Here is a 23745-nt window from a genome sequence, read left to right as displayed (position 1 = left end):
GCGCGTGTCCGACCCAAAGCGCAGACGTCAGCACGGTTTCCACTCTGGCATCGGGGGACTAGAGTTCAGCCCAAGGGCTGCTCGCTCCTCTAACAGGGCGACCGGGACTCTAAGACGCTGGCCTTGGTTCCATTCTAGATCTCGGCCTGGACGCGGTGCAGAAGGGATAAGGCCTCGTCCTCGCCTCTTCCACTGGTCCGGTGAGTGCGGCACAGGAGAGTCGCGATGGCTCCAGAGCAGGCCCGCCCAGGGGGAGCCCGCCAGCTGGGTCTCGGGCTGCTTCGGCCCAAACAGCCCCAGCGGACTAGGCCAGCCAGCTCTGGCCGCTCGGTCCGATCCCCTCCTGACCCACGGCCTCCACTCTTGGGGGGACGCGACAGGATTCCATAGCCAATCCCCTCGGCCATGCTATCCCTTTCCCCGCCAAAAGCAGATCCTTCAGCCTCGCTCCACAAGCCAGCCCCACCCTGCCCTGCCCTTCCATTCCAGAGAGGAACGGTCACGAGGCCAAGAACGCGACTCCACGCACTAGGCATCTCTCCGAGCTGGACCCGAGCAAGCAGCTAGACTCGGCGAGAGAGTGGGAAGGAGCCTTAGCGAGCAGTTCTATGGCCCAATGGCTTTCCTCTACCTTCTGGTGCGGGCCAATGAGGGGCAAGGGGCGGGACTTCCGCCTCGCCTTCGGTGTTGTCGTACGCGCTCCGATCTGGGCTGTGGGGGTCGGTGCGGAGATTCAGTCATGAAGTCGGGGTAGAGACTTCTGCAGCGACGCGGTTGGCTGCCTGTTTGTGTTGCAAGGTCAGCTTCCAGGTAAGAGCCTCTCCTGCGTGTCGACGGCCGGACTGCAGGTTTTCCCCCGTGGGGCCTGCCGGGGAGAACACACCCCCTCGCCCGCCCTGAAGCTCCGAGGCGGCCCCGCCGCCGTGCTCTTGGCTGCTCCTCAGGCTGGGTGCGGAGGGAATTAGTTTAGTTTAGTTTTGTTTTGCAGAAGATAAAATAAAAAACCCTGCGCTCAGAGGCTGAGTCTCCCTTGCATTCCTGCGCTATGAGTTTGTGTGTATCTAAAGTTGTTGGGTTATCTGTTTCGCTTCTTGCATTCCGCTCTTGAGGTGTCTTGAGCCTGGGAAGCTGTCCGGAAGTCGTCTCTTTCCGGGCGTCCCTGGGTGAAGTCGCTTGAATTTAGTTGTGGGAAGGCTTTAGTCTTTGGGAAAAAAGAGGGCAGTCGCCTCTTTTCTTTCTAACCTTCCTGCCACCCCACCCCCACCCCCACCCCCACCCGGAAGCTCGATAGAAGGTGGGATGTGATTCTGCTAGGGACAGATAACCACGTCCCTGCCCCCTAAAGTTGGCAGCTCTGCCGGGACGCTTATTGGTTGACCCGCACTGATGAAAGGACTTTATCTCAGAGAGGGAGTGGGCAAACACCGAAGCCAAGCGATCCCAGAAGCACTCATGCGTATTTGGTGGCAATCACTGAATGTTCTCTGTCAGCTTTTGGGTAAATTCCTCTATTTCGTCCTAATTTGGCAATAGTAGATTTCCAAAACCATCGTTTCATCTTCAGTTTCAGCACCGTGGGCAGCTGCTTAGGTTCTTTGTTGTTACTCCAAACTAGCCTGACAAGTGTTCCTCAGTGATGCTGCAGGAACAGGGAAAACTCACGCATTCCTTTCCACAATGATCTGTTGTTCTCCAAGGAGAACATCTGCAGTATTTGATACAATGTAAATAAATAAGATGGGTGTGCTGTCGGAGAGTTCTAGTTAGAGATACATCAATTCAGGGTTTAAGGAAAGGCTTTCAAGGATTTAATCTTTTTAGGGATACATTTTAATAGGTCTATGAGATTAGCTTCATTTTGGAGTAGCAAAACTGCGCTGGAGTAGCAGGTATTTTTGTTTGTTTTTGTGTTTTTGATTGAATAGCACGTGGGATCTTACTTAGTTCCCCTACTCTGTGGTAGCAGTTTAAAAGAACTTTAAATAGTAGATAAGAAATGCGGTGGGCGTCTCTGGTGACTCGGTGGTAAAGAATCCGCCTGCCAGTGAAGGAGTCATGGGTTCGATCCCTGGATGGGGAAGATCCCCTGGAGGAGGAAATGGCAACTCACTCTAGTATTCTTGCCTAGGAAATCCCATGGACAGAGGAGCCTGGCGGGATACAGTCCATGGGGTCCCAACGAGTCAGGTGAGACTAAACAGCAGTATCAAAGAAGTGTAGTGCAGGGCTCATGGGGATTTTGAAATCAATTTAGTGCATTGACATTAATGTTAGAAAAAAAACAAATAGCATAGGACATCCTGTGGAGTAAGAGTAAGTATTATTTCATGAAGCTTTTGTTTCAGGTTTTAAAAAATGTATGAATGTGAAGAGGAAGATGTAAATGTATACCGTATTATTGTGGATTGTGGCAAAACACTGGATCCCAAATTTGGGAGTCAGACTGGGTTCAGCCTTCAGCTCTGCCATTTACTAATTCTGTGACATTATCTGTGAATAAGGGAAGACTTATAATAATTAATTGATATAAAATATGTCTGTTACATAGTTAAGCCTCAAAGTAGTTGTTTTTGCTGTTATTTTTTGGAAATGTTGCCTAGAAGCCCAGTTAATTCTGTAAGGAATGACAACTACTGTTTTAATAATATATTTATTTTTACCCCTGCCTTTATTTGAAGCCAGCAAGCTTCATGTCTCAGTGTATAACAGTAAATCATGTGGACAAAAATGTTAATTTGCAGCGTTTAATATTGAAGGATTGGGAGTAAGTTCTCATCTATCCTTGTTTAAAGCTCATTTCTTGTAGGCATTTTGCAGGGGCCTGTTACTGCATTCAGCACCCTTCCTTTGATGTTTTTCTGCATCCCAGAGTAACAGATTTATCAAAAGTTTTCCAGGCACTAATTTTAACAAAGTAAGGGCAGGACTAAGGGTATGATAGGTTTGTGTCTTTGAACAAAATTGGATAGGAAGGCATTTTATGTTTTATAGTTTTTGCCATAAAGATATGTGAAATAGCATGGTCAAATATCATGGTGTGCTTATTTCATGTTGGTATGACCTAAAAATGGTTGATGTTTAAGTAAAAAGTGTGGTTTTGGACATTTTGAAATCTGGGAATGTGTAGCAGAAGTCAAAATGACTTTGGATCAAAGTAATGTTTTGTACCATTTGACATATTACTGCCATATGGCATTGCATATGGTAATTTCACATGACATTAAAAAGGGAAGAAACTAAGCATTGTTAGTTTTTTCAAAAGAAGAAACAGAATTAATAGACATTTCTTTTAATTAGGTCATGGTGGATAATCATTGTTTCAAAATTCATGTATTCTGCAAATATTTATTGAGCATTTATCAAAAATGCTAGTTTTCATAATCCTTTTACATTACATAAAAGCTAATTTAGGAACAATAAGAACATATAATCAGTATTGTCAGTTTACGTATCATAGTACATAGATAACAATCACAGTCATAATAGCTAACGTTGTTTACTACAGGCAGACAATTCTAAGCACTTAATATTTGTGATTTTCTTTTTATAGCTAGGGAAATGAAGGCATCAAAAACACAAAACTTTCTGAGTTCACACAGGTTGTTAGTGGAGTAACTGAAATTTGAATCTAGGCATTCTGATTGTAAAGCCTGTCTTGTATAATGTTTTATTTAAAAATACAAAATGCTGTGGAGTTATTTTGGATTCTTGCTGATTTGGATGACTTTGGTTAAGCTCTTTTGACCCTTGGTTTCCTCAGCTCCTTCCTCAAAAATATATTATTAAGCCATTATGTTTTTGTGGGGTAAGGATAATTTGTGAAGCTCTAGACAGAGTATGTGTTCGATAAATCATATGCCTCAGCCTTTTCCTTTCATATTGAGGATGTGGCCATTTGAAAGATTGTTAGCAACTGGAAGAGGACGATAGAAGAAAGAATTTCACCTAAGGACACTGCTGAAGCAAAGGTATAGAAGTAGGAAAGCAGAGAACATTTGCCAAGGTAGTATGTTTAAGGAACAGGCTGGTATAAAGATAGATGGATAGAGTTTACAGGAATCCTTAAAGGAACCAGATTAAAGATTTTGTACTTGATTCTTGGTTGAGAAGAATCCCTCTTTATAGATACTAATTTGGAACAAAGTCCAGTGAAGGAGTGGAAGCCTGGAGATAGGAATACCACAGAGTTTAATAACAGTGGTTGAAGCAAGAAGTGATGATGGTGGGATTGTTGTGTAGGGTTTAGATTGAGACTGTTAAGTGACCCTGGGAACCCACAGAAGTATGGACCTTATTTTGGGGAGGGTATTATGATGAAGAACAGATGTTGGTGGTGGAAGGGGATTTAGGAGAAGAATTCATGATACAGTCTTTGGCTTTGGAGCTGAGGATTAGTTCAGATGTTTGGAAATGTAAAATGGAACCTGGGAGCTCTGTGTACTTCATAAAAAGAGAAGAGACCAGTTGCTCACATTGTGAGGAAGTGGTCTAAAGCCATAGTCCCCCTGTGGGTCAGTTTCACAGGAGAGATGTGACTCCAGAAGACCCTCAGAAATGCAGATTTCTCACTTTAGATAGAGTTCTACCCACTGTTTTCCCCTGTAATTTTTTTTTTTTTACATCCTGGGAGGATAGGGGTAAGGTAGTAGGGAGGGAAATTTTTGGAGAATTAGCAAGGCTCTCATTTATTATTTCAAAAGAGAGCCAGTACATTGAAGACTAGGGATTCTCACATTAATAATTTGGAAAGATGGTGTGATTTTTATATAGTACCAGACACTTATACACATCTGTTGTATGTTGCATTGTAACATCTCCAGATTTCTTATTTTGTGTCATCCCCTCTTTGTTACCCTGAATTAAATAATAGCAAAACCTTTAAAATCAGAGGATCTATGTGCTTGTTATGGGTCAGCAATGAAGAGGGGATCTAGAGAGATTGTATTCTACTTAAGCCGAGACTGTGGGAGAAGCAGCTTGGAGGATGAGAGGAGAAGGCTGCTTGGTGTGGTGGGAAGTCTAGCAATTCTGTGAATCCTTGAACCCATTCTCTGGCTTCAGTTTCCTCATTTTGTAAGATGATGATGATGATAACACCAGTTCTGTCCTGTTGCAGGAAGAAATACGCCTGGAGGCCCTTTGTACTTCAAAAATGGAGAAGGAAGTGGCAACCCACTCCAGTATTCTTGCCTGGAGAATCCTGTGGACAGAGGAGCCTGGTGGGCTGCTGTCCATGGGGTCGCACAGAGTCGGACAGGACTAAAGTGACTTAGCATGCATGCATGAATTGGAGAAGAAAATGGCAACCCACTCCAGTATTCTTGCCTGGAGAATCCCAGGGACGGAGGAGCCTGGTTGGCCTCCTTCTATGGGGTTGCACAGAGTGGGACACGACTGAAGCGACTTAGCAGCAGCAGCAGCATATTTCAAAAAGGGCTCAGATCTAAGTAGAATGGCCTGTGGTTTCCTTTCTTGGCAGATTTTCTAGAGTTTGGTGCAGTTAGGTAGTGGCATGATATTAAATTAAGTGGTATAGTAATTTACCGATCTCTGAACTATTTTCAGTTTCCTGTAACACAAGACCCAAGTAACTGGCCAATCAAATAAAAAATTGGACATTAGGCACAAGCATTGAGACAAGGAAGGTTTGCATAATCTGTTACTCCATTGCTGGAAACATTACTTGGACTCCACTATTATGAATTTTTTTATCACAATCATTCACTCAACAAATATTGAGGTATTTTTATATCAGGCATTGTTTTAGGCATGCAGAGTATGTTAGTGAACCAAAAAAATAAAATAAAAAATCCTTGTCTTCATGGAATTTACTTTAAAATAAGGTTAATTTTAATAGTTAAAAGTAATTAGATTTTTCTTGTGTTCTGTGTTTAATATAAAATCATGATTCTGAACAGATAAAGTAAGAGTACTGTAGCAGATTGTAACTAATTTTGTAGAGCACTTTAAAGGAAGGGACTGCATCATTCTGACTCATGCATGTCTCCCCATTTCCCCTTTTCCTAATGAAATGACTTTAATGTATTTAATACTCAGCAAATGTAGGTACTCATTAAATATTTATGATGGGGAGAAGGAAGTTGTGTTAAGGCAAGGGGCAGATCTTAAAGACAGAGGAATCAGTTGAGTGTAACAAGTATTAAGGGCCCCATGTGCTCACTAGATTGAAGGTACAGAGAAAGACAAGTGTGCTGTGAGTTGCATTGCCTGGCTTATGCATTGCCTATGAGGTTGGAGTGGAAAGACAGTTATACTGTAGCTGAAAGCATCACCATTAAAGGAATTTGGGTTATCTGGGTGTTCCCCAACTTGCCCAATAAGTAGCTCGATGACTTTGCACAGATAACTTGACCTCTCAGTTCATTTCCTCATTTGTAAAATGAAGTAGTTTGAATTTTCCAGTTAAAAAAGTCTGCTTTTAAGACTTACAAAATGTCTTTTATCATTTCACTTTATTAATATGGATAAAACAGAGCCGATCATGAACTTCCATTGAATAATAATCAGACTGAATTTATGCTTTTAGTTAACAAACTAGATGTTTAGAAAAGATGTCTACAAAACTAATGCTACCTATTTGATGTTATTTACTAAGAAGAGTGCATTGTAATTTTAAAAAACAAGGCAAAATATAGCCTAACATGTAGTTTCCCCTTTTGCCATTATGAAGGAAAAATAAGCCATAATATTTTAGACCCCAGTAAAGGATGTTACTAGTTGTTCATTTAGTTCTACAACAGCCTTTGATTACTGTGCTAGGTGCTAAGTATCTCAAATCCGAAACCGCCTAGTCCCTAACAAATTAAATGTTTTGTTATACCGAGGTGGCCCGGAGAAGGCACATAATGAGAGGCGCAGAGAAGAGAAAGTTCAGACGGTTAGAGGTTAGAGGAGATTGAGGTGGAATGGCAAGGGGCAGAACTGGAGCGGTTCATGAACTTTTTAGTTTTCAACTTTATTCTAAAAGTTGTTTATTAAGGAATTTTAGGCAGGGAGCAGTGTGATCAGGCATCTTTATATCTGTCTTTATATTCCCTTTAAGAGAATTATCCATGGGGAAGATATTTATCTTGTTTCCAGTTATTTCAGTGGTATAAATCCTATTTGAGGAACTCTGTCTTTTATTCTGAAGAACAATGTTTATTGTGTGGTTTTAGGGTATCAGTAACCTTGAAATAATTGGACATTAAAACTTATTTATGTCCATAGCCACATTAATGTAAATTGAGAAGACAGCTGAAAATTAAAGGCATTCTGCTTATTGAAATGAGAGAGCTTCTGGTCAGGTAAGAATTTGACTTAGGGTTATTTCTAAGGGGCTAGAAAATTTTGTCGAAGTTAGATTGAATATGACTCTAGTTTGGGCTCATTTTCTAATGATCAGGATATCCAGTTAAACTTTTAGAGGGACTGAATCTTCAGGGAAAAATAATCCCACCTGATGATAGGTAAGTATTTCTAAATCAAGTCATAAGAGAGTAGGAGTTGAATTTCTGCTTTGCTTAGGTGTAAAACACCTCATTAAATATTGAAGAAGAATTTGTCTAATCACTGTCCTTGTAATTTACATATTTGACCTTCAAAAAAGAAGAACTGTCCTTGTAAGTTATACATTTATATAACGGTATTATATATATTAATTGCTTAACATTTTTTGAGGTGTAGTTCATGCAACATAAAATTAACAATTTTGAAGTTACTAATTGGAGGGCACTTAGTAAATCACACAGTGTTGTGCAACCACCACTCTCTATCTAACATTTTTATCACTAGAAATTAAAACCTTGTACCCATTTTCTGCTGCCACCAGCCCCTGGCAGCACCAGTTTGCTGTCTGTATGGATTTACTGGAGATCTCATTTATTCTGGAAATCTTATATAAATAGAACCATACAATATGTGACCTTTAGTGTCTGGCTTCTTTCACTTAGCATAATGTTTTCAAGGTTCTGCAAGGTTGTTGCAAGCTACATTGCTGTATGTATGAATCTTTCCTTTTTACAGCGTAATTATTTTATTGAATATATACAGCATCTGTTGAAGGACATTTGGGTTCTTTGCATCTTTGGCTATTGTGAATATTGTTGCCATGAATATTCATTGACAACAGTTTGTCTGAGAACTAGTTTTCATTTCTTTTGGGTATATGTAAGGAATGGAGTTGCTAGATCATATGGTAATCCTATGTTTAGCCTTTTGAGGTCTTGCCAAACTATTTTCCACAGTGACTGAACCCTTTTACATTCCTACCAGCAATGTATGAGGGTTCCAGTTTCTCTTCATTGTCACCAACACTTGTTCTTTCCCAGTTAAAAAAAAAAAATTAGTGCTATTGCTACCCATTTGAATGCAGAGTTCCAAAGAATAGCAAGGAGAGATAAGAAAGCCTTCCTCGGTAATAAATGCAAAGAAATAGAGAAAAACAGTAGAGTAGGAAAGACTAGAGATCTCTTCAAGAAAATTAGAGACACCAGGGGAACATTTCATGCACAGATGGGCTCAATAAAGGACAGAAATGATATGGACCTAACAGAAGCAGAAACTATTAAGAAGACGTGGCAAGAACACACAGAAGAACTGTACAAAAAAGATCTTCACAACCCAGATAATCACAATGGTGTGACCAATCACCTAGAGCCACACATCCTGAAATGTGAAGTCAAGTGGGCCTTAGGAGGCATCACTGTGAGCAAAGCTAGTAGAAATGATGGAATTCCAGTTGAGCTATTTCAAATCCTAAAAGATGATGCTGTGAAAGTGCTGCACTCGACATGCCAGTAAATTTGGAAAACTCAGCAGTGGCCACAGGACTGGAAAAGGTCAGTTTTCATTCCAATCCCAAAGAAAGGTAATGCCAAAGAATGCTCAAACTGCTGCACAATTACACTCATCTCACACGCTAGTAAAGTAATGCTCAAAATTCTCCAAGCCAGGCTTCAGCAATATGTGAACTGTGAACTCCCTGATGTTCAAGCTGGTTTTAGAAAAGACAGAGGAACCAGAGATCAAATTGCCAACATCTGCTGGATCCTGGAAAAAGCAAGAGAGTTCCAGAAAAACATCTATTTCTGCTTTATTGACTATGCCAAAGCCTTTGACTGTGTGAATCGCAATAAACTGTGGAGAATTCTGAAAGAGATGGGGATACCAGACCACCTGACCTGCCTCTTGAGAAATCTGTATGCAGGTCAGGAAGCAACAGTTAGAACTGGACATGGAACAACAGACTGGTTCCAAATAGGCCCTGCTTATTTAACTATGCAGAGTACATCATGAGAAACACTGGTCTGGAAGAAGCACAAGCTGGAATCAAGATTGCTGGGAGAAATATCAATAACCTCAGATATGCAGATAACACCACCCTTACAGCAGAAAGTGAAGAGGAACTAAAGAACCTCTTGATGAAAATGAAAGAGAAGAGTGAAAAGATTGGCTTCAAACTCAACATTCAGAAAACGAAGATCATGGCACCTGGTCCCATCACTTCATGGCAAATAGATGGGGAAACAGTGGAAACAGTGTCAGACTTTATTTTCTTGGGCTCCAAAATCACTGCAGATGGTGACTGCAGCCATGAAATTAAAAGACACTTACTCCTTGGAAGGAAAGTTATGACTAACCTAGATAGCATATTCAAAAGCAGAGACATTACTTTGCCAACACATGTCCATCTAGTCAAGGCTATGGTTTTTCCAGTAGTCATGTATGGATGCGAGAGTTGGACTGTAAAGAAAGCTGAGTGCCGAAGAATTGATGCTTTTGAACTATGATGTTGAAGAAGACTCTTGAGAGTCCCTTGGACTGCAAGGAGATCCAACCAGTCCATCCTAAAGGAGAGCAGTCCTGAGTGTTCATTGGACGGACTGATGTTGAAGCTGAAACTCGAATACTTTGGCCACCTGATGCGAAGAGCTGACTCATTTGAAAAGACCCTGATGTTGGGAAAGATTGAGGGCAGGAGAAGGGGACAACAGAGGATAAGATGGTTGGATGGCATCATCGACTAATGGACATGAGCTTGGGTAAACTCGGGGAGTTGGTGATGGACAGGGAGGCCTGGCGTGCTGTAGTCCACGTGGTCGCAAAGAGTCGGAGACGACTGAGTGACTGAACTGAACTGACTGCTATCTGTGTGAATGTGAGGCAGTATCTCACTGTGGTTTTGATTCACATTTCCCTAAGGACTGATGACGTTGAGCATCTTTTTATGTGCTTCTTTGGCCATTTGTGTGTCTTCTTTGAAGAAATGTCTATTCTAATTTTTTGCCTATGTATTAGTTGAATTGTTTGCTTTTCTATTATTGAGTTATGTTTTATGTATTCTGAATACTAGATCCTTATCAGATGTATGATTTGCAAGTATTTTCTTCCATTTTGTGGGCTGTCTTTTCATTTTCTTATTAATATCCTTTGATGCATGAAAGTTTGAAATTTTGATCAAGCTCAATTTTTTTTTGTTTCTTATACTTTCAATGTCATATTTAAGAATCCATTGTGTAATCCAAGATCATGGAGATTTACTCCTTTATTTTCTTCTAAGAGTTTTATCATTTTTGCTCTTACATTTAGGTCATTTAATTATTTTGAGTTAAATTTTGCATATTGTGAATTTAGGGTTACAGCTTCATTGTTTTGCATGTGACTGTCCAATTGTTCCAATACCACTTGTTGAAGAAAGTGTTATTTCCTTGTTGAATGATCTTGGCACCTTTATTGCCAATCTTTTTGGCCATAGAACTGTGGATTTATTTTTGGACTCTCAATTCAGTTCCTTTGGTCTATATGTCTATCCTTATGCCCATACCACATTGTTTTGATTATGGCTTTATAGTAAGATTTTAAAATTGGGAAATGTGAGTCCTCTAGCTTTGTACTTCTTTTTCAAATTTACTTTGAACTATTCAGGGCCCGTTGCGGTTTCATATGAATTGGAAGATTAACTTAACCATGTCTGCATTAAAAAGGCTGTTGGAATTTTGATAGGGAATGTATTAAATCTGTACATTGGTTTGGGTAGTATTGCCATCTTAGCAATATATAGTCTTTTTTTTTTTTTTTAGTCACACCGTGTGGCTTGCAGGGTCTCAGTTCCCTCACCAGGGATTGAACGTGGACCACAGCAGTGAAAGCCTGGAATCCTAGCCACTGGGCCACCAGAGAATACCTCAACAATATTTAATCTTATAATACATGGGTTATCTTTCCATTTATTTAGGTCTTTGATTTCATTCAGCAGTGTTTTGTGGTTTTCTATGTACAAGTCTTTCACTTCCTTATTAAATTTATTCCTGGGTATTTTATTCTTTCAGATACCTTTATAAATGCAACTGTTTTCTTTTGGATTATTCATTGCTGATATGTAGAAGCATGACTGATTTTTGTGTGTAGCATTAACTTCTTTTAATGGTCATTTACCTTTTTTAACTTTATAAGCTGGATCACATAGGTAAATAAGAGAGTGGGAAGTGGAACACTAAAGAATTTTAATCTCAATGTATGATTATTGTGAATATTAGTAGTATGGGATGTCCTTTTAGCATAGTGTTGAATGATTATCTACTTATGCTATTGCATTCCTGGTATCAGATTATATACACTTGGTCATTATAATATAGATAAGAATATTTTATTTTCTTTAAGCTTAAAGAAAGGTGGGGATATTTATTTTTAAAGTTAATTTTTTTTGCAACTTAATTCTGGTGTTACGGAGAAAGCCTTAGGGATAAACCATGTTTATCATTAAATCTAGTTCAGAAATCCATGAATAATAAAAATAAGGTTGGAATAGTTGTTGTTTAGCCACTGAGTTGTGTCTGATTCTTTTTGCGACCCCATGGACTGTAGCCCACTAGCCCCTCTATCCATGGGAATATGGGAGTATTCAGTATACAGGCAAGAAAACAGGAGTGGGTTGCCACTTTCTTCTCCAGCAGATCTTCCTGACCCAGGGATTGAACCTGCATCTCCTACATTGCAGGTGAATTCTTTACCACTGAGCCACCAGGAAAGCCCTTGGAATGGTAGCTGATTTGAATATGTAAATTATTATTTATATACATTAGTTTACCTTTCTTAGTTTTCCTTGAAAGAGGGTTTCAAATATTTAGCCTTAAAATTTCATTATGAACAATTTCATCTGTTCAAATTTCATATGAATAATTTCAATCTTACACATAATTAAATAAGTGCAAATTTGTACAGTAATCAGATGGTCTGAAAGGGCTGGCATTTCATGATACCCACCTGTATTTGAATGGTAGCTCCATTATTTAAGAGGTAAGCATTGTTGGGCAAGTTACTTAAGAAAGTGCATACTTTTAATGTGCTTGCTATATTCTCAGCACTGCTATAAGCACTTAAAGTTATTTATCTAATTCTCAGTTTCCTATATTTATGGAAAGATAGTAAGACCTTCCACCATCTGTTCATACTGTTGGAATTATTAAAAGAAATAATGCATATTAAGTACATAGCCAGACATTTAAAAAAAAATTTATAGCATATGTAACTTATTATCTAACACCAACAAAGATGAGAAAAGGATAATCAGTGTTTGAAATGTACATTTATTTGGAATTATAAATATTAATAGGAATATTCTCTCTGGAAAGCAATTGGCTACATGTATAAAGTTTTAGATCGTTTCCTTGGCATAGTGATTCCACATTTAGGAATCTATACTAAGGAAACAGTCTGAAATATGGAAAGAGATTTATATTTATCATAGAATTATTTATAATTGCAATAGGTAGATTCAACTTAATATTAAACAGTTGAGGGATAGTTAGAGAAAGTCATGATTTAGCCATATAATGTAACATTCAGCACCTGTTAACAAAATGTTTATGAAGAGTTTTAATAACAAGGGAAAATGATACAACTTTAAGTAAAAAAGCATACAAGTCATAATACAATAAGTATAAAAATGATAATAAAATACGGATTGGAAAAAAAACTGCCAGTAGTGGTTGGATCAGAGAAGTAGAACCAGTGTGAATGATGTGGGTGATACAGAATAAGGGAATAGACTTTCAAGAAATTGTGGTATCTGATTAAGGAGTGTATCAATGACAGTGCTGTTGCTGTTGTGCCGTAATATGTTGGGTGAACTGGGCCCTTATGGGTCGGCTGGGTGGTTGGAGAGTGAGGGTGTGTAGGGACCTGTGAGAATGAACCGGAACACATGGGGATGGACACTCATGTCATCTGTGAATGTTAACCTTTGGGTAATCAGTATTGTCTTCATATCTTCTACTGAGCATTATTTTTAATATTAGAAAAAACCATAAACATTTTGTTAGATAACAATATAATGAATAATGTATAAGGATTAGAGGCTGATTACAGTGGCCTTAACTTAAATCAGTAAATGGTGGATTTACCTGGCCGAGAACTTTGATCTGTATTTTACAACTCTCCTCATAGTCTTTGCAGTTCCAACTTCAAAAGCTGAGTTCAGTTTGTCAGGTTCTGAGAGGAATCACAGTGATTTTTATAGCTGGTAAATTTTCATTCATCTGTACTGCTGGTATTTAGACAAGCCTCAAATAATTTGTTTTGAGTTTTGGAAGAAATTGTGTTGGTTGATATAAAATATGTATGTGTATATTTTAATTTTGAAGTGATCTCATTTCTAGAACAGTACAGGAACCTTTTCTTTCCTTCCTTAATCATTTGAGAGTAATTTGTTAACCTCATATTCTGTACTCACCAGAAACTTTAGTGTAAGATTCCTACAAACAAGGATCTCTGCCTTTGAGAAATGACTGATTTGGGGGCTACAGCAAGGAAAATACAAGATGGGACAAGAAAATCTTGTGCCAGGAAACAGAGACATGCTCAAACATGATGAGATTGTTGTTGGTTAGTTGCTAAGTCTTATCTGACTTTTGCAACCCCATGGGCTGTAGCCTGCCAGGCTCCACTGTCCATGGGATTTTCCAGGCAAGAACACGAGTGGGTTGCCATTTCCTTCTGCAGGGGATCTTCCAGACCCAGGGATCGAACCTGTGTCCCTTGCATTTGGAGGTGAATTCTTCCCACTGAGCCACCAGGGAAGCTGGGGGTTATTCACATAGGCCCAGTGTAATCACAAGATTTCCTGAAAGTGGCAGAGGAGGAGTTTGGAATGAAGTGATAATGAGAAGGAATCAATATGCCATTGCTGGCTTTGAAGATGGGGCATGGGTCACCTGAGCCAAGGAACTTGGGCAACTCCTAGAAGCTGTTAAGCATAACAATCAGTTGTTGCATAAGTTAAAACATTTTGTTTTAAAACATACATGGATAATAACCTAGACTAGAATAAGAAATTTGTGTGACTTTTAAAAATAAGTGATACGTCAAAGACTGTGGGTGCCCTTTCAGATTCTGCACCAATGGCCACGATGAACACTCATGGCCATGTACTCACTTTCCTTTTTCCCTGTTATTAAGTGAGAGAAGCACTGTCTCACTTAAATACTGGTAAGAGCAGAAAGGTAACTGTGTAAATTATAAATTCATTTTCTTTCTGCTCCAGATTCACCCTTCAGTACCTTCTCTGCAGTAATGGACTGGACTCTAACCATTCCTTTACAAAGAGCATGATGTTAAGCTTTACTAGGTGCTAAAGGGGTCAGGTGCTGGAGGGGAAGGGATTTTTTTGCTTCTTAGTTTCCTAGTGTTCCCTTTCCTAGCTGTGTGTGCCCTGTTCCCCTCCCCCATTCCCTGGGGACCATCTGGTGGTGCTGTGCCTCAGCCACATGCCCAGAGTAAGCAGGCCCTCACTGGTCCTGCAGTCCCGGTCCAGACCCGCCTTGCCATGGCCCTTCTACAGTGGACACCATGTATGTCAGGCCTTGTGCAGGCAGTGCCTGGACATCTGCATGCCTGTGCACCAGCCTTGGTGCTTTGACCCAGGGAATTGTCTCCTGCAGGTCTCTCCACGCGCGTACTATGCATTCTCGTGCCTGTAGCAGTGTCCTGACTACCTCTGCACACTTGCGCGGCAACCTCATAACCCCTGCATTCCAGAGAAGGGCTTCCTGCTTGTCTGGCAGTGTTGGACCAGCTCTGGATTGCACAGTCTGATGAAATGCTCTGTTATCGCGTGTGCTGCAGCCAGCGCTTCACCAGTGAGAAGCTCCGGGTTTGAGGAGGGGACACTTCTCCCAGGTTTAGTCTTTTGGGGTACTCTGCCTCAGCTTTATTTTTCCCATCAGAATTTAATAATTATTTTTCTTTAAAAAATTACAAATGGCTTTATTGACTTACAGCTGGCAAATAATACATATTTAAAGCTTATGCTTTTATTAGCTTTGACATATTTGTATAACAGTGAAACCATCGCCATGGTGAAGTTAATGTTTTTGTTTGGTATATGTTAAATAAAATGAAATAAACTTTAGAAAGTTTATTTTGAAATGTGCAGGTAAATGTAAAATAAAATCATGAGAGTCCCACTACCCAGAGTTTACACATACATGTTAACAGGTTGTTTCATTTCATAGTATTTATGCATCTTATGAATGTAAACGTGAAATATTTTTAACAGTAATACAGAAAAGAAGCCAAGAACTGAGTCTTGGAGTGATATTTTAAGAAGCAGTTGTTATCATCAGTGGGAATGGGATGTCTTGATCTGGCACCCCATACTCTTACACCATTGATTTAGTAGGATAAATTTCATGCCCCAAACAGTGTATGGGGCATTGGGCATGCTCAGCTTTTTGTTCAGAAATTATGCATAAATTAAAGGAAAAGGGTAGAGTGGGAATAATGGATATGAGAATTCGTTCATTTATTCTAGTATTTACACATAGAAATTGAGTCCCCTAGAATAGGAAACTGGAATGATAACACAAGTTACTTTTCCCTGCAGTGTTTTTGTTTTACTTGACAAAGTTGTTCTGAGGATTAGATGGAAAAACATTCACATCAAATACTTAGCAGAGCGCTTATGTCAAAATTAGTAAATTCTCTACTGATCTGTATATAGTGGTGATACTGATATTTGTGTGAAGCATCATAAAAAATTTTGATTCAGAAGATTGATATTTTGAAGTATAGATACACTAGGCATGAAGTATTGATGCATATATTTTAAAATATTTATTTATTTGGCTGTGCCAGGTCTTGGTTGCGGCATTTGAGATCTTCAATTTTAGTTGCAGCGTGTGGGATCTTTAGTTGTAGCTTGTGAACTCATAGTTCCCTGACCAGGGTACATGGAGTCTGAGCATTGGAAGCTCACAGTCTTAACCACTGGACCACCAGGGAAGTCTCTGCTGGGCCTGATTTGATAACCTAGAAAACCATAATCTTCTACACTGTTTCCCCATTTGCTTAAGAGTCTAATGTTACGAAAGCAACTCATTGTCAGTTGTCTGTCTCGTTTGCTGCGTGGCTTGTTGCTGGGGTTGGCGTTGGCACTGGTGACAACGGTGGTATTGAAGAGAAATATGTTTATTTTTTGTTTACGTTCCTACTTCCCTCCCTCCCTTCTTTCTCTTCCTTCCTTCCTTTCTCCTTTTTCTTGCTCTAATTTGACCCTCTACCCCACTCCTCTTTAACTTACAAGAAGTTTATAAATAATGACTTGCTGCAGTACTTGCCAATCTATAGTTGAGAGCAGTGTTTTTCAAATTTGGCTTGATCATGTGGATTCACTAGGGGACGTTTTTAAGAAGTAAAATTATAAGTCTTCTGTCTGAATCTCTGGGGAGGGACCTGGGAATATTTATTTTTACCACAAGCCCTTGGATTGTATGTGCTATAGACACGTTACTAGATCCCATCTCACGTGCACTGAATGAGAAGATAACAACTCTGGGTTGAACATGTCTGGTTTTTAGTAGTTGCTTATTGTTTGTTGATTCAGTATGTGTGATCTTAATAGGCTTCTGCTTGCTAGCTTTCATAATATTTCCATGTCGTCAGAAAAACAAAGCAAAACAAAATCTTGTTTTGAAGACAAGCTGCTTTATTTTTGCTTTTTTTCCTTTTAAAAATAGAGGGAGATTTCCCTGGTAGTCCAGTGGTTAAGACTGCGAGCTTCCAATGGGGGCATGGTTTTATCCCTGATTGAGGAACTAGGATCCCACTTACAGCATTGCGTGGCAAAAAAAAAAAAAAATTCAATATCATAGATAGAAGAAAATGCACAAAACATTTGTATATGGCTTCAAGAACAATTATAATGCAAATTCCATCTCATGACAGCCCAGGTTGAGATGTGGACTATTGCTGGCATCCCAGAAGCATCTATTTCTTGGTCACACCCCTTCCTTACCTTTCTTGCCCTCAAGGTATCACAATCTTGATTTTTATGATGATAATGTCCTCATTTTTCTTTACCTTTTTACCTCTTACATGTGAATCTGTACAGAATATCTTCTGTTTTGTCTTTTAAAGAACTTCATGTGAGTAGAATCATAGTGTTCGCCTTTTGGTGACTTGCTTCCTTTGCTCAGGGTTATTCTTATGAAATTCATCTGTATTAGTCATACAGCTTTGATTTGTTTTCCTTATTGTACGGAACTACATTATATGCCCATGCAAAAATTTAATTCTACTTTAATGCATAATGCTCAATAAAGTTTATTATCAAAAAGGATAACTCATTGCCTATATCTGTATAAGGACAAGGGAGATAATTGATTGGAGGAAGAACAGGACCTGACTTTTCGCCACTTAGTAGTAGAAATATCCTGATTATATTATGTCGATGTATTTTTAAATTGAGGTAACATTGGATTATGCTTACATTATATTTTGATCTCTGTACATACTACAGCATGCTCACCACTGAAAGTTTGATTTTCATCTGTCACCTTGCATTTGACCCATTTTCCCATTTTGTCTTTCCTCAGCCCCTTTCCACTCTGGTAACTACTGATTATCTTCATTTGGTTTGTTCCTTTAGTTAGTTAGTTATAATCCACATCGCATGAAATCATATAGTACTTCTCCTTCTCCATCTGACTTATTTCACTTAGCATAATATCCTCAAGGTCCATGTGTCTTGTTATAAGTGGTAAGACTTGATTTTTTTTTTTAATGGCTAAGCAGTATTCTGTATGCTTACCAAATCTTTTTTATCCACGTGTTGACAGGATTTAGGTTGTTTCATATCTTGGTTATTATAAATAATGCTGCAGTGAACATAGGGGTGCATATATCTTTTTGAATGAGTGTTTTCATATTCTTTGGATAAATATCCAAAAGTGTAGCTGGATCATATGGTAGTTCTCTTAATTTTTTGAGGCCTCTCCATGTTATTTTCCATATTATTTCCATAAAATGACTGCATCAATTTACATTCCCAGTAACAGTGTTTGAGGGTTCACTTTTTTCTACGTCTTCACTAACACTTATTATTGCTTGCCTTTTTGATAATAGTCATTCTGATGGGTGTGAGGTGTTATCTCATTGTGGTTTTGATTTGCATTTCCCTGATAATTAGTGATATTGATCATCTTTTCATATGCCTTTTCGTCATCTGTGTGTCTTCTTTGGAAAGATGTTGCTTCATATCCTATGTTCATGTCATCTGCAAATAGTGATGGTTTTACTTCTTCCTTTCCAGTTTGGATGCCTTTTATTTCTTTTTCTTGCCTAATTGTTCTGGCTAGGACTTCCAGTACTATGTTGAATAAGAGTGGCAAAAGTGGGCGTTTTGTCTGACTGCTCATCTTAGAGGTATAACTTTCAGTTTTTTGCTGTTGAGTGTGATAGTAATTGTGGATTTGTTTTTTATAACCTCTGTTATGTTGAAATACATTCTTCTACACCTATTTTATTGAGTTTTTATGTAAATAAGTTTTGAATCTTGTCAAATGCTTTTTCTGTATCTGTTGAAACGATCAAATGACTTTTATCTTTCATTTATTAATATTGTGTAATCGCATTAATTTGCAGATGTTGAACCATTCTTTCTTCCCTGAAATAAATTCCACTTCATTATGGTTTTAATCAATATGGTTTGAATATGTTTTTAAATGTTGCTGCATTCAGTTTGCTGGAATATTGTAGAGGATTTTGTAGCTGTGTTTTATCTACTTATCTATTGGCCTATAACTTTTTTTGGCATATATGTGTTGTCCTTGTCTGGTTTTGGTATCATGGTACACACTAAACAACGGGAATAGTTTGTATGAGTCCCAGAGGGAGAAACCTGTTTGCTAACCTCTTAAAGTTTTGGTTTATTTGTTTCATTTGTTTGAAAAATCAATTTGTCATGGAATCTGAAAAAAGCTTGCATTGATTGACAGTAAAAGTAAAACGTCTTAGGTGAGGCTTGCTTTTAGTTTAGCTGACTTCATGTTAAAGAAATTAGCTGGGCAACCTTCAGCTCCTCTGCAAAGAACTATTGAGTATCTTATTTTTGCTTAAAAAGTTAAGCCCTGATGTTGTCATTTTTCCCCCATTGTAACACTTTTGCTCATGATAGTGTCTCAACCATTTCTTTAAAAGCATTAAAAAGTATGCTTTATGGGAACTTAACTGTAGATATGTTCAGTAGTTCTCAGTTGAACTCTTAGAAGTCATATTATAAAGTTATTGATATATTCACTTGTATGAATTGAGCACACTGTTCTGGAGGAAATTTTATGTAACTTTATGTAAAATTTTATGTAATTTTATGTAAACAACATGACGAGCACATTGGTTTTTAAAATTTTTTTACAAGTCTTTACTAAAATGTGATTTGGCTATTATAAATTTTACAGTAAAATAGTTAACTAGCTGTTTCAGATTTTTTTTCTGTTAGTGCTTTCTATAGTACATACTCTTTTGATGTGGTTTTGAAGTATATGATACATTTTTGGAGAAAAATAAATTGAAATTACTACCTAGTAAATCATTTTTCAAGTTAGGAAAAGATTGCCATTATTTTAGCAGTGGGTTATTTTGGTCAAGTTTTTGAAATCCTAGTGATACGCAAGAATAGTTTGAGAACCAATGCAATATGAGCTTATTCAGAGTCATACTTATGGAGATGGTTAGCTGTTTTATGAGTGTTTTTTGGCACTGAGCCAGTTGATGTCAGATATGTCATCTTCAGAGTTAAAGGTTATTTGAAAAGCAAATTCCTGAAAGCAGTGTTGGTCTTAAACACTTGCTAAATGCATCTCCATCTGTAACATTTAGAATGTAAAAAGTTTATAGTGAATTTTTTTTAGATGAGTTGCATGATATTGTCACAAATTTAAATGCGAGGTTAGGATTTATTCTGCTGCTTGGGGAAGTTTTAAGTTTTGCAGTTATCAGAATAGCATTTGATGAATAACTGGCATCTGTGCTCTTAAGCCATATGGATAATCACATGTAGCCGCCAAGGTACTCAAATTCAGAAGGCCAAGAGAATTAAGGGTTGTTCCTCAAAATTAAATTATTACTGTTACTATTCTTTTGGCTGTGCTGCCTGGCATGTGGGACCTTATTCCCTAACCAGGGATTGAATCCACACCCTCTTGCTTTGAAAGTGTGGAGTCTTAACCACTGTACTACCAAGGAAGTCCCTGGTTCCTCAAGAAATTGTGCATCAAAGGACACTATGGAGAGTGAAAAGAAAACCCATGGAATTGGTGAAAATGTTTTTCAATCATATATCTTACAAGGGAAATATATGCAGAATATATAAAGAACTTTCACAGCTGAACAGCAACTACATTGACAAATGAGTGGATAAATAAGATGTGGTATATGTATATACAATGGAATATTGCTTAGCTACTAAAAAGAATGAAATAATGCCATTTGCAGCAACATGGATGGACCTGGAGATTGTCATATTCAGTGAAGTAAGTCAGACAGAAAAGAGATAATATTGCTTATATGTTGAATCTTAAAAAAAAAAAATACAAATGAACTTTTTTACAAAACAGACTCAGATTTAGAGAACCTACTTACAGTTACTGGAGGAAGGGTAGGGAGGAGGGATAGTTAGGGAGTTTTGGATTGACATGTATACTCTGCTGTATTTAAAATGGATAACCAACAAGGACTGACTGTATAGCACAGGGAACTTTGCTCAGTAATCTGTAGCATTCTAAATGGGAAAAGAATTTGAAAAAGAATAGATACATGTGTATGTATAACTGAATCACTTTGCTTTACACCTGAAACTAACACACCATTGTTAACCAACTATACTCCAATATAAAATAAAAAGTTTAAAGCAGGAAGCTAATTCAGCCTCCAGTAATGGGGATTCCATTAAATCTATTAAAGAATATCTGTACGAACTATCTTGTCATTATACACCATGTTTTAGACCAGTAGTTTTCATTTTATATATCAGTCAGATATGCAGGCCCAATATATGAAATGATTTGAAAATATTTGAAAGGGGTGGAACCCCTAGAGGGCCTCATGTACTATTGCCTATTAGGGTTCTTGAGGCGATGTTAATGGTACAGGGTTTGTGATTTAAATTTTTTTTGAATGTAGTAATGAATTAGGAAAATATTCATAAGGCAGTAAATGAAAATAATAGGTAACAAAACATGTATAGTGTATTCCAGTTTTGCTAAATATATATGTTTGAATTTGCATATAGCTAAAAGAATGGGAGGTTATACCTCAAAATATAGACACTGATTATTCTTTTATTTGGTGATTATGAATGATGTCAATTTTTCTCCCATTTTCTACAATGAAATTAGAATAAGAATTAGTTTTGTAAATAGACTTTAGAAACTCGGAATATGTTATTTTGAAAAAGGCAATAAAAGCAAAAATGTATAGCCAAAACCTACTTGATGTTATTAAAAACACACACAGACACACACACAGCAAAAGAAGTTGATACCACAGTGACCACTGTGCCGTGAGCATTGGACTGAAGTCCTTGAGTGCCTGTTTGAGCATAGGTCCGTTCCTCTACCTTCTGGACACTGCCCTTGGGTATTGATGCTATTTTCAGTTGGGCTTTAGCATGTAGACTTCAGAGGCAGAGTGCCTGGGATTGAATACTGGCTGTGCTATTACTCAGTATTTGATCTTGGACAAGTTACTTAATAGGGCCTGAGTTTTCCCAACTATGAAATGACACCTAATAGTGTGTTGTTAGGATTAGATGAGTTAAATTCAATAACATGCCTAGAGCAATGCCTGGCACTTAGTAAGTGGTCAGTTATAGTTGTTGGGATTATTATTATTCCTATCATTAGAGTTATTTTCCCTCTAAATTCTCTCTTCCTCTCCCTCCCCTGAAGTTAGCTGGGAATTCCAAAACTTTACGAGTGAAGTCATACTTCTTATTCAGAGTAACTTTGCCAAACAGGTCAGTGGTCAGTATATTGTATACTGATTCTTTCTAGTAAAATTTAGTAGCATCCACACTTTATTTTATAAGGATTTTTATGTTTTTATGGTGTGATTTCTGCCCAGAAATGGTATACTGTGGTTCTGATGGGGGTCCCCAAGACCACCCTCAAGTTCACTGCTTCGCTATCTTAGTGGACTTACAGGACTCAGCATATGACTACTCATGATTCTGATTTATTACAATGAAAGGGTACAGAGCAGAATCAGCAAAGGGAAGAGGTGCATGGAGTAAAAGTCCAGAAGAAACCAGGTGTGAGCTTATAAGAGTCTCTGGAGTCACAGGGGATATGCTTAATTTCTCAGCAATGAGTTATGATGACACATGTGAAATGTCTGCCAAGGAAGCTCATTAGAGATTCAGTGCTCAGGGTTTGTACTGAGTGAGGGCTGTTTAGGTAGGCGCCCTCCACCCAGCATGTACCAAATTCTCAGACTCCCAGAAAGGAAGCAGGTGTCCACCATAAACCACATTGTTTGCAGCATTTAGACACAATGAGCTGTTCTTATCAAGGACTGATAGCAATCCTCCTGAAATCTTAAGTTCTCAGATGCCAACAATTGGCCAACCTTGCAAGCAGATCTTTCTAAGGACAGCAGTCTCAGGCCTGCTGTGTTTAACTTTTTTCTCAACAGAGATATATTATAAAAATGTATTTTTCCTAAGACATTCATATCAGTAAATCTATAAATCTTGAAAACAGCTTTATTGAATTATATAATATACCATAAAATTTACCCATTTAAAGTGAAAAGTGCAGTTATTTTTAGTAAGTTTATAGAGTTGTGCAATCATCAGCACAGTCTTAATTTTAGAACATTTTCATTGTCCTGAAAAGAAACTCCATTTCCATGAGCAGTCATTTCCATTCCTATCTGTCCGCCTGTCTCCCTCTTAGCCCCATCCCCAGGCAACCACTAATTTATTTTTTGTCTTTGTTGAACGAATCTATACATTTAATGTATTTTTACCTTTATTTCATTTCTGCTCTTAATGGCTTTTGCAAGACAGTAGTTCAAAAATTATTCAAGAATATTTCTCTTCCAGTGTGTTTGAAAGAGTCAGAGTTTGAGTCTATCTGGTAGTCTCTAAGTCTAAAGCCTTACAAGCAGCAGTCGTCATCAAAATTATTATTATATGAATTTGTGATAAAGAAATAATTAATTATATAGGTCTTGTCTTTGCATACTTCATTCTCACCATTTAAAAAGTATACTATACAGTTGGTTGAGGCTTCCCAATGAGAATTTTGATACTTTACCATTTAGTTCTTTCATGGCATCTTTTTGCTGTAAGATAAAGATTCATGTAGAAAATTGAATGAGGTTGGGAGAGGTAGCTACGCTAGTGCCATTGGGAGATAGAGAGGCAAAAAAGTGTGTTATGTATTGTTAGGAGGGAAAGGACAAAAA

At 38.1% G+C, this 23745-nt stretch overlaps 1 protein-coding gene across 2 annotated transcripts in view; it reads left to right on the top strand.

Annotated features, from left to right (window-relative positions):
* RNF13 (ring finger protein 13) overlaps nucleotides 659-23745 on the top strand; it is a 123041-nt gene continuing 99954 nt past the window's right edge. For both annotated transcript variants that reach the window (XM_005675452.3, XM_005675450.2), the window contains exon 1: nucleotides 659-810. The gene's annotated coding sequence lies outside the window, so the exon portion shown is untranslated. The remainder of the gene's footprint in view (nucleotides 811-23745) is intronic.

Source organism: Capra hircus, chromosome 1 (genome assembly GCF_001704415.2).
Source record: "Capra hircus breed San Clemente chromosome 1, ASM170441v1, whole genome shotgun sequence".
Taxonomy (NCBI): Eukaryota; Metazoa; Chordata; class Mammalia; order Artiodactyla; family Bovidae; genus Capra; species Capra hircus.
Note: the sequence above shows the minus strand (reverse complement) of the source record. Positions and strands in the feature narration are given on the sequence as shown.